Source organism: Giraffa tippelskirchi, chromosome 2, assembly GCF_054371585.1.
Source record: "Giraffa tippelskirchi isolate mGirTip1 chromosome 2, T2T-mGirTip1v1.2.pri, whole genome shotgun sequence".
Lineage (NCBI taxonomy): Eukaryota > Metazoa > Chordata > Mammalia > Artiodactyla > Giraffidae > Giraffa > Giraffa tippelskirchi.
In genome coordinates this window covers 125,363,837-125,374,217 of record NC_137276.1, presented here as the reverse complement: position 1 = coordinate 125,374,217, position 10,381 = coordinate 125,363,837, and the positions used below count along the sequence as shown (strand labels likewise).

Genomic DNA, 10,381 nt, shown 5'->3' with positions numbered 1-10,381 from the left:
GTGTGCTCAGTCATGTGCAACTCTTTGCGACCCTATGGACTATAGCCTGCCAGGCTCCTCTGTGCATGGAATTCTCCAGGCGAGAATACTGGAGTGGGTAGCCATTCCCTTCTCCAGGGGATCTTCCAAACCCAGGGATGGAACCTGCATCTCCTGTGTCTCCTTGCATCTCTTGCATCTCCTGCATTGGCAGGCGGATTCTTTACCACTGAGCCACCTGGGAAGTGCCATCCTCTTAGTCTCACGATGTTAGAGTGGTTCCTCTTCCTATCAAAGCATCATACCCAGAAACTCTGCATGCGGGGTGAAGGGGGGGCATCAGTCTTGGCCCACAGCATTGCATAGAACTTGAGATCCAGTTATAAATTAGTCCCTGAGGGGCATGAGAACATCCCAGTAATTTGTTCTGACAAAAGCTAGATTAAACATTTCTAGGTCATTTGGTGCTCAGTGTGGCTCAATTAGACACACCAGAACCCACAGGCATCTGGCTTGTTGTATTTTTGGGGAGCAAACCAGTTTGGGACAGAAAGTCACCAAGGCAACTTCGTGTGGCTGGGAGACAGGAAGCCATAAACCCTCCTCATCCCAGGCTTTGGGATAGACACCCTTTAGGTACCATTTGGTGCCATCAGCTTGTTAGGTTATGTTAATGGGTATATGCATTCTAAAAGAACATAGATTTGCTTATTTATTTTCTTTTTCATATAGACTTCAAAGTGCCATTATTAATACAAGCACTGCTATGAAAGATGTCAGATCTCATTTTTTAAGATTTTAAATCTCAAATTTGGGTTGTCTTTGCTATTTTATATTCAGAAGCTTTGTGTGATTCATCCCACAGCGTGTGTTATTGGATTCCTTAGGATTTCATATATTCCAGCAACTTGTAATGGTTTGTGTAAACATTATACCTGCCTTGCATTAAATGAAAGAGTTTAGTCATTTTAAATGCAGAGTAGTCCCCATAGGATCTCTATCTTTTAAAATTGATTTTGCTTTTAAGCTAGTGACTTCATTATTTTTCTTTTAAAACTCAACTTATGTAGAACCATTTTCTCGTGTGACATTAGTTTCAAACTAGCTTTTGTCTTGTGTAATTTTCCTGAAGAATTTTTGGTCATAATGGGGGTGGCTGAGCAAATCTGACAAGATAGATACATTTCCCCCAATTTACCTCATTTGAACAGCTTGGTATTTGCTTAGTATTCTATGGTATAAATACGAGGGCTTCCCTGATGGCTCAGTTGGTAAAGAATCTACCTGCAAAGCAGGAGACCCGGGTTCGATTCCTGGGTTGGGAAAATCCCCTAGAGAAGGAAATAGCAACCTACTCCAGTATTCTTGCCTGGGGAATCCCATGGACAGAGGAGCCTGACAGGCTACAGTCCATGGGGTTGCAAGAGCCAGACACTACTTAGCGACAGACAGACCATGGTATAGAACAACAGAAGGATTTTACAAATTGTTTTCAGGTTTAAATTACCTAACAAAGTTCTATACATTTTGTTTTACAGGTTTAATGGGTTTGATAAATTTACCCTTTCAGTTCCTATTTGCACAAAAAAACCAAACCAAACCAAAACAATGTTAGATGTTACAAAGTAGGTGGTAGTGACTTAACCATATGCGTGTTGCCAGGCCCGAGAACCTCTTCCATCCTTGTCAAGGGGAATGCTAACCTTCTCTCCTTTCATGCAGCACCTATACATATTTTTAAAGGGGGATTAAAACCACCAACAGCAACAGTGTTTTAAAGGGGGATTAAAACCACCAACAGCAACAGTGGCAGCTCTTAAACATCAAGTTAGGATACTTGTTGAAAAGTAAAGACGTGGACTAAATGCATCCAGTGTCTGAGTGCACATCAGATGATGAAGAGCAGCTTCCCCTCTGTGGGAATGCTAAAACTATTCTCACTGCATCTCCTTTCCTTGCCTTCCCTTTGAACATTTGCATGGGATATTATTTTAGCACTATATAGGGAGCCAACTACATAATAAGCACTTGTGTAATGCTCTGGGGTTGCCAGGAAGCTTAGCAGTTACTTGTCCAGTCAACCATTGAATAAAGTGTCATAGGACTTTTCCCAGGTTAGAGGATGCCTCTAGAGGGTTAGCAGTTATTGATATCATTTTCTTTGCAATGAGATGGACAGTTTAGGACTCTTTAAGTCAAAGGGTTTTGTATACCCATTTTTTACTGTCAAATACAGTGCTAGGAAATAATCTTATTTTGTCTACCTTGCTTTGAGTTTTCTGTCAAAAGTGAGATTTAAAGAGGTGAATAGCTCTGGAACTCAAGGTGGCAGAGCTTCTTGCTGATGGGATATAGTAGAAAGGTTTTGCTCATAGTTGTCCGGTCTTTGGCAGAAATGCGGTAGGTATTTCAGTAGAGAACAGTAGTAATGGGAAGATGGTCTGGTTCTTTTCTTGGACTTTATTCAGAGCAGAAATCTTGGGTCCATTGTGTCCGTCAATGATAATTCTCTTAATTCACCCAGGATGATGGGACATGAGAGTATTTCTGTCCTCTAGAAGAACCATAGGAAGCAAGTTAGCACAATCTTCTAACAAAGAAGCTTTTTTAAAAAAGTATATGTTTATTTATTTATGGCTGTGCTGGGTCTTCATTGCTGCTGCTGCTGCTAAGTCGCTTCAGTCATGTCCGACTCTGTGCGACCCCATAGATGGCAGCCCACTAGGCTCCCCCGTCCCTGGGATTCTCCAGGCAAGAACACTGGAGTGGGTTGCCATTTCCTTCTCCAATGCGTGAAAGTGAAAAGTGAAAGTGAAGTCACTCAGTCGTGTCCAACTCTTAGTGACCCCGTGGATTGCAGCCCACCAGGCTCCTCTGTCCATGGGATTCTCCAGGCAAGAGTACTGGAGTGGGGTGCCATTGCCTTCTCTACATGTGGGCTTTCTCTAGTTGCAGCAAGCGGGAGCTGCTCTTCCAGTTGTGGTGCGCAGCTTCTCGTTGTGGTGTCTTCCCTTGTGGAGCACAGGCTCTAGGCTTGCAGGCTTTAGTCATTGTGACCTGTGGGCTCAGTAGTTGTAGCACGTGGGCTCTAGCGGTCAGGCTCAGTAGTTGTGTTGCACAAGCTTAGTTGCCTCATGATGTGTGGAATCTTCCTGCAACAGGGATTGAATCTGCCCCCTGCATTGGCAGGTGGATTCTTAACCACCAGACCACCAGGGAAGTTCTAATGAAGAGCTTTGAGCAAAGTTTGTGGCAGGTGTTATATTTTCTCCTCTTGCAATGTATTCATCTTCTGGAAAGGAGGCACATAGATCTTCTTGTAAATAGCTTGCAAGCAATAGTTATGGTCTTATTAACTTCCTTTCGTTCCTCAAGGAAAAGAAAAATAATTCCATAGTTACATTAGATTGTCCCAGGAGCTTTGAAGCTCTCTTCTAACATATGGTTCTTTGATTTTATCAGTTGGAAACCAATGTCTGAGACGTTATTCTTTGATGCATAAAATATCCTCTTATTTGATCTCTTAAGCTAAAAAAGATGGATGATTGTCTGCCTTGATGACAGTGTAAGAATACTAAGACCATAATCCCAAGTCCAATAAATGCTTGGAATTTCTATGCAGGAGTATTTTCACCCTGGCAGTCTGGAAATGACCATTTACAGATTTCAGATTGGTCACAAGTTTGTATACGTATTTGACTTATTGTTTTGCTTTCACTTAGTTTGCAACATTAGGATTCTTATTCTTCCTTTTTTATTTTGCAAATGTAAAAATATAAAGGTTTATGATAAATCTGTAAGTAACAATAGGGAGCAGAAAGATATTGTCTATTGTTTGCTGTTGGTAGGATAAGGAGAGGGGCAAACTTTATTTCAGATGAGCAAAGGAACAACAAAAGACCAAAAAGTAGTAATATGACTATGCTGGGCAGAATGGAGATGGGGCAGTGTGAGTGAGCTCATTTGTGAGAAGAATAGTTAATACAGAAAATTAGTAAATCAAGAAAGTATCAAAAGTGTATTGTTTAGAGATATCAAAGTAACCATCAGAAGAACTATAAACGATATTGGGAGAAAGTGGTTCCTCCTGAGGAGTGAGACTGTTTATCATGAAATCCATACTATTCAATATTTTTATCTACATGCATCTATTACTTTGATGAAAAATTTAAAAAATAACTCTGTGTGTGGTTCAACTTTCCAAAGCTATGTAAAGATACAATTAAATCTCCACATCTCCTTCGCACTTCCTCTCTGCTGAAGTGACTGATGTGTTTTTCAGATATTTACAAGCAAGTATGCTGGTGTGTCATGTATATATTTCCGTTCCATATAGGATTCTTTTTGTTGTGTTATCTTTTCTTATTACAACAAATACATTTTCTAAGTAAGTCTGATCTAAATTGGAGTCTAAAAGCTGAGGCAAGTTTTAATTCACCTCAGTATACTGGATTTGAGGCAGATGTTATGGCCCTAAACACTGTTTATGATTCTTGAGCAGCACCATTTTCCTTCTGTAAACTCGGTATTACCTTAATTACAGACTCTTGGGTATCATTGTTTTTTGCATTTGCAAGGTACTGACTGTAACATAACTCAGCTTCATCTATCTATTTATATCTATTTATCTATCTTATTGAAGTATAGTTGACATACTATTATCAGTTACATGTGAAAAAAGTGAAAGTGTTAGTTTACTCAGTTATGTCCAAATCTTTGTGACCCCATGGAGGACAAGGGTCCTCTATCCATGGAATTCTCCAGGCAGGAATACTGGAGTGGGTAGCATTCCCTTCTCCAGGGAAGTTTCCAGACCTAGGGATTGAACCTGGGTCTCCTGCACTGTAGGTAGATTTTTTACCACCTAAGCCACCAGGGAGGCCCTGTGTGCAATTTTAAACATCATACACTATTTATATTATCATAAAATAATGGTTATATTCCCTGTGTTGGACAACGTATCCTCATAGCTTGTCTATTTTATACATGACAGTTTGCTCCTCTTAACCCCTCACCCATATTGCTCAGCTTATTTAAATTAACACACATGGTTTCTTAATCCTGCTAAGGTTTTTCAGTAATTAGTACTTCAATTATTTTGTCCTTATTTAGTGCCTAATTTATAGCCTTGGTCATTTAAATATAAAAAACTCATTGGAAGTTCAGGTCCCTGTAGCTACTAGAATCAAGCATTTAAATCACAGTTGCAATATGTCCTTGAATTCTGTATCCCTCCACATTCTAGGGCAACATGACTTTCTCAAAAGGTCAAGGTAGGCCTCTGTCACATCCCTGACAGATGATCATCCTTCTTCTTCCTAAACATCCACAGATATAAGCTCACTACCTCCTGAGGCTAAGGGAGTGGATGCTGAAAAATGTGATAAGTGGGTCTAGGGATTGAGAGATTGAGTGTACACTAAGGACAGGAAATCATACTTAAGGACTGGAATCTTAGAGTTTAAATTTGGGTCGTTGAATTATTGGGGATATAGGATATAGGATTTGGGCTACGCCTATATGGATGATCAAAGTGGATAAAGCCTAATAAGGTAACGGAAGCTCAGGAAGTTGTGGAGACAGGAGCCCTCCTGTTGGATAAGTGGATTCCTGTTGTCCAAGATGATGGCAGAGGTGGTTGGGTATAATGGTGTCAAAGAGTCAGTGAATATTGGAAATAAACCTAGAGGTCACTAATTGCCATCTACAAAGAAAGAGAGGAAAAATATCTGCAAAGTTACCATTTCAGGTGCTATTAGGATGATTTCATATTTCTCAGTCATATATCTTTCATAAATCAGATTTATTACTGTGATTCTCTTTCCTGAATGCCATTCTCCTATACATATACTAAGACCTGAAGGCTTTTCCAAGAACAAACACTACTAGAAAAAAGTCATGGTGTGTATTTCCACATAGAAACTGGCAGCAAAAGATTGCACAGTGAGGGTGATACACTCAGAAGTTCTATACACTCAGCCCCTGGAAAAAGAAAACTAAACAACAACAAAAATACCCTTCTCCTACAGAGAAATAGACTTAATTTCACCAAAAAATGAACATGAACATTTTTTGGAGACTGCACCATTTTAGAAAAAAAAAAGATGGAACAATGGAAAAGCTACGCTATGCTTTGTTGTGCATATAATTTGAAAATGTTTGTTAATTACATGATCTACGCCCAGTGATGGGCTTATGTGCATGGCGTCCAGACTATGATATTTTCCAAATCTTGGACCAAGTCTGATAAGAGTGGTGTTGATTTTGTTGCCATCTTTAAAGTTCCATCTTCTGCAAAACTGGGGCTTGGTGTGCTTTCCTTAACATTTTATTCAAATGCCAGGGTGCTCTCTCTTTATGGGGAAAACTGACATGTTTTAAACATAGACAAGTAGAAATTCTTAAACTGTGGAATGTTGAGACCAGGGTACCTGTGTCTGCCTGAGGTTGAATTCCCAAGCCACCTGACTATCCCTGACCTAAGTTAGGTTTTGGTGAGAACTGTATACTCCAAAAGAGGTGGTAATGCTCCCTCATATTCCATGTGCTCCCCTGCTTTGCTGAGCCTCTTTGAAGTGAGGTTGAAAACCGTGTCTGGTTTTGGCTAACAGATAGTGAATAGAAGAGAGATGTGCTTCTTTTAATCAGAGGCATTTCAGAGGCAGTATGAGCTCTTTACCTTTTCTCTTGCTTTGTTCCACAATCCTGAAATCGTGATGGAGGGAGTCTGTATCTCTAAGTCACCATGTGGGAGATAAGTTACCTTGGGGAATTGCTTGCCTGTGTTGGCTTTGAATGACTGGAGAAATAAATTGCTGTCATGTTAAGCCACTGAGATTTGGGGTTTGTAATACTTTGTTAGAACAGTCCAGCTTAACCTGATGAATAAACCTCCTAGCCAGAAGACTCTTATGTGGGAGCTGAAAGCTCAGGAGGGGTATGATTTGAACCTCTTCATGTCTCTTTTAATCTCTGGTTTCCTTTTAGTCCAACTCATCAGAAGATATGCTGGCTACTAAAGATTTGCTGAGGAAATTGGATATTTTTCACTAAAATGAAATTTGGGGCTTTATATATTAGTTTCAGTTATCGACATGATCTTATTACTCGGATGCAAAATTGACTATGAGAAAAGTGAGAAATTTAATTTTTGAGGAGGGTGCAGAGAAATGGAATAGATAATTATATTGAGGCTACATGACTAAAGCATTGCATAGACTTCTTTTGCCTGTAAAAATGGTCAGTCTTTTTATTTTTGGTTAAAAATCTGAGATGTTAAGCAGAGATTCTTACCTATTCTCTATTTTCCTCCTCTTTGTGGTAAGAAGGAATTGCATCAGTCATTTGCATTTTCCCCAGGAAAATAAGGACTCCGTTTCTTTTCCTGAGGATTTGGGCCATAGGCAAGCATTTCACCCTGTCTTCATTGTCCCCTCTAACATCCATCACAGCACTGTGCTGATTCCCTGCATTCATCTGTTATAATCTTTTTTCCCTTCTTATATATTGAAGTATTCAATATAATTGACTTACAATATTCCATTAATTTCAGGTGTATAGCATAGAGATTGGATATTGTTATATATTGCAAAATGGTCACCACCATGAGTCTAGCTACTACCTGTCACAAAGTTTTTACAATATTATTGATTATATTTCCTATGCTGTACATTACATCCCCATGACTTATTATTTTGTAACTGAAATCTGTATCTCTTAATCTCCTTTCAGCTATTTCACTGAACCTCTCCACCCTCTTTCCTCTGGCAACTGCCAAGTTGTTCTCTGTGTCTATACATTTGCTTCTGTTTTGTTATGTTTGTTCAGTTGCTTTGTTTTTTATATTCTACATGTAAGTGAAACCAGACAGCATTTGTCCTTCTCTGTCTGACTCATTTTACTTAGTATGTTACCCTCTAGGCCCATCCATGTTGTCACAAATGGTAAGATTTCATTATTTTTTATGGTTAATAATATTCCATTATTAACCACTTTTCCTTATCTATTCATTTATTCTTAGACACGTTGCTGCCATATACTGGTCATTATATATGTTACAATGAGCATTGGGGTACATATATCTTATCAAATTAGTGTTTTTATTTTTTGTTGAAAAAAAGTACCCAGAAGTGAAACTGCTGGATTGTGTGGTGATAATTCTATTTTTAAATTTTGGGGGTAATCTCCCAAACAATCTATGCTGTTTTCTATAGTGACTGCACCAATTTAATACAATCCCACCAACAGTCCACGAGTGTTTCCTTTTCTCCACATCATCGTTAGCAGTTGTTATTTTTTGTCTTCTTGATAATAATCAGTCTTACAGATGTGAGGTGATATCCCCCTGTAGTTTTGATTTGCATTTCCCTTATGATTAGTAATGCTAAGCATCTTTTCAAGTGTCTTTTTGATCAGGTTGTTTATTTTTGATGTTAACTTGTGTAAGTTCTTTGTATATTTTAGGTATTAACCCCTTATCTGATATGTGATTTGCAAATGTCTTCTCTCATTAAGTAGGCTGCCTTGTCATTTTGTTGATAGTTTCCTTCACTATGCAAAAGCTTTTTAGTCTGCAGTAGTCCCATTTCTTTAGTTTTGCTTTGGTTTTCCTTGCCTGAGGAGATAACATGAAAAAAAAGCAATTCATTCATTTCTAAGAATGACGTCAAAGACCTATGTTTCTTCTAAAAAGTCTTATGGTTTCAGGACTTACATTTAATTTTTAATCATCCAGGATACAAACCTGAGTAACGAGGCTCCAGAATTTGTGCTCCTTACACAGGAAAGGTCATGGATGGAAGGGGTCTGTCTCTCACACATTCTTATAATTGAGATGATTTTTTAATTTTCTCTTTAAAATATTGCTGCCAAAGCACAGTCATTTTCCCCTTTAGACATTTTCAATGACAAACAACTCACTACCTTTTAAAGTAGACTGCCCATCTTCCGAAAAATTCAAATTTTTGAACAGCATCTCTAATTATTGAAATAAAAGCTTTACTCCCCCTGTTCCTATTTCTTTCCCTTGGCACAGGAAACAGCTCCAATCCTTCCTCCAATTGACAGTCCTCTGACACAGGACACCATCTACCATGAGCCCCCTGAATTCTCTCTTCTTCTGATGGTACATCCCTAGCTTCCTGATGGTTGCCCATTTAAGACATGGTTTCACATATACTTGTCCTGGCCTCTGATACCTCTTCTGAAAGTACTCTATGTGCTTCAGTGTTCATCTTTCAACTCAAAGCTCTTCTTGAATTAAGCCTCTCAACTGAACTTCACAAATCATAGTAACCTGTCCACTCCCTTTAAAGTTTCTCACCTTTGGCTTTTATTGTGGTATCTGAATATATTTCTTTTATTTGCTAATATGATGCCTTAGTTAGGTTCTTTTAGGTTTCAAGAAGAAAAGACAAAACTCAAGTTCAGGAGATAAAGAGTTGCAGTAAGGCTATGTGAGGAAATGGGGAGCCGTGGGCCAGGCTGAGGCCACTGCAGCAACTCTGGGCACCGCAGGAATTTCAGGAGGTTTCCTCCGGGAGCTGAGCCTGTACCTGCATCCCCTCTCTGCAGCCCGGTCACTACAGTAACTCAGCGAGTCTCTGGTGTGCACCTCTTCCTCCTGCCTTCTGGCTACTTGATGCTTTCTTCTCTCCTACCTTGGCTCCTACTGCTTTGGAGCTTCTTCCTGCCACTTCTCTTTGTAGTTTTTCAGGTTCACATTAAGACATTTTAGACCAGAAAATGTGTAGGCTGCCCTCCCTCTCCTGATCTGAATTTCAAAGTAAATGCCATACAGAGTTTCATAAGATAAATATAAATAAATCTAGAAAATTTCTGATATTTTTCCTCCATGATGATGAATTTTTTATAAAATAAAATAGCAGTTATTTCTAAAATATTTTTTTTGATACTCTGGTGGTTAGATATGAACTTGGTTTGCATATTTGGTAAACAGAATGTTTTTTATTCCCTCTACCAACTGCTATTTCTTGCTTCTTATTATTTTTTTAATAATGCTGGGGTCTCGAAAGGCCTAAGCAATGAGATCTGATCAGCTTAATTAGGTCACAATTGTGCCTGTTGGGCAGGGTCCCTGAGCCAGGCTTCTCTTCAGTCAGGCATGCCTTCATGGTCCAGCCAGCTGTAACCAGGGTTGCAGGGCCACGTGGTACCAATGAACTAACTGGGTGGGTATGGCTGGAATCTCAGAGCAGGTGATGGGCCTGACAGACAGAGTGCCTGGCTGTTCATACATTTCCTATACACACCACTGGAGGACTTGCTTACTGCCACATGCCACACCATGATCAATTCCTTCACTATGAAATGTGATACACTCAGCAAAGTTCAAACTGTTCCAGGTCGCCAACCTTTCCAGGGACACTGGTCTTCACAGACT

The 10,381-nt window shown here is 39.4% G+C and overlaps 1 non-coding gene across 1 annotated transcript; it reads right to left on the bottom strand.

The window, feature by feature from the left end:
- Positions 1–1,578: 1,578 nt before the first annotated feature.
- LOC145540071 (U6atac minor spliceosomal RNA) lies at positions 1,579–1,704 on the bottom strand. Its single transcript, XR_014078198.1, has one exon. It is a non-coding gene; the product is annotated as a U6atac minor spliceosomal RNA (small nuclear RNA).
- Between the last annotated feature and the right edge of the window lie 8,677 nt (positions 1,705–10,381).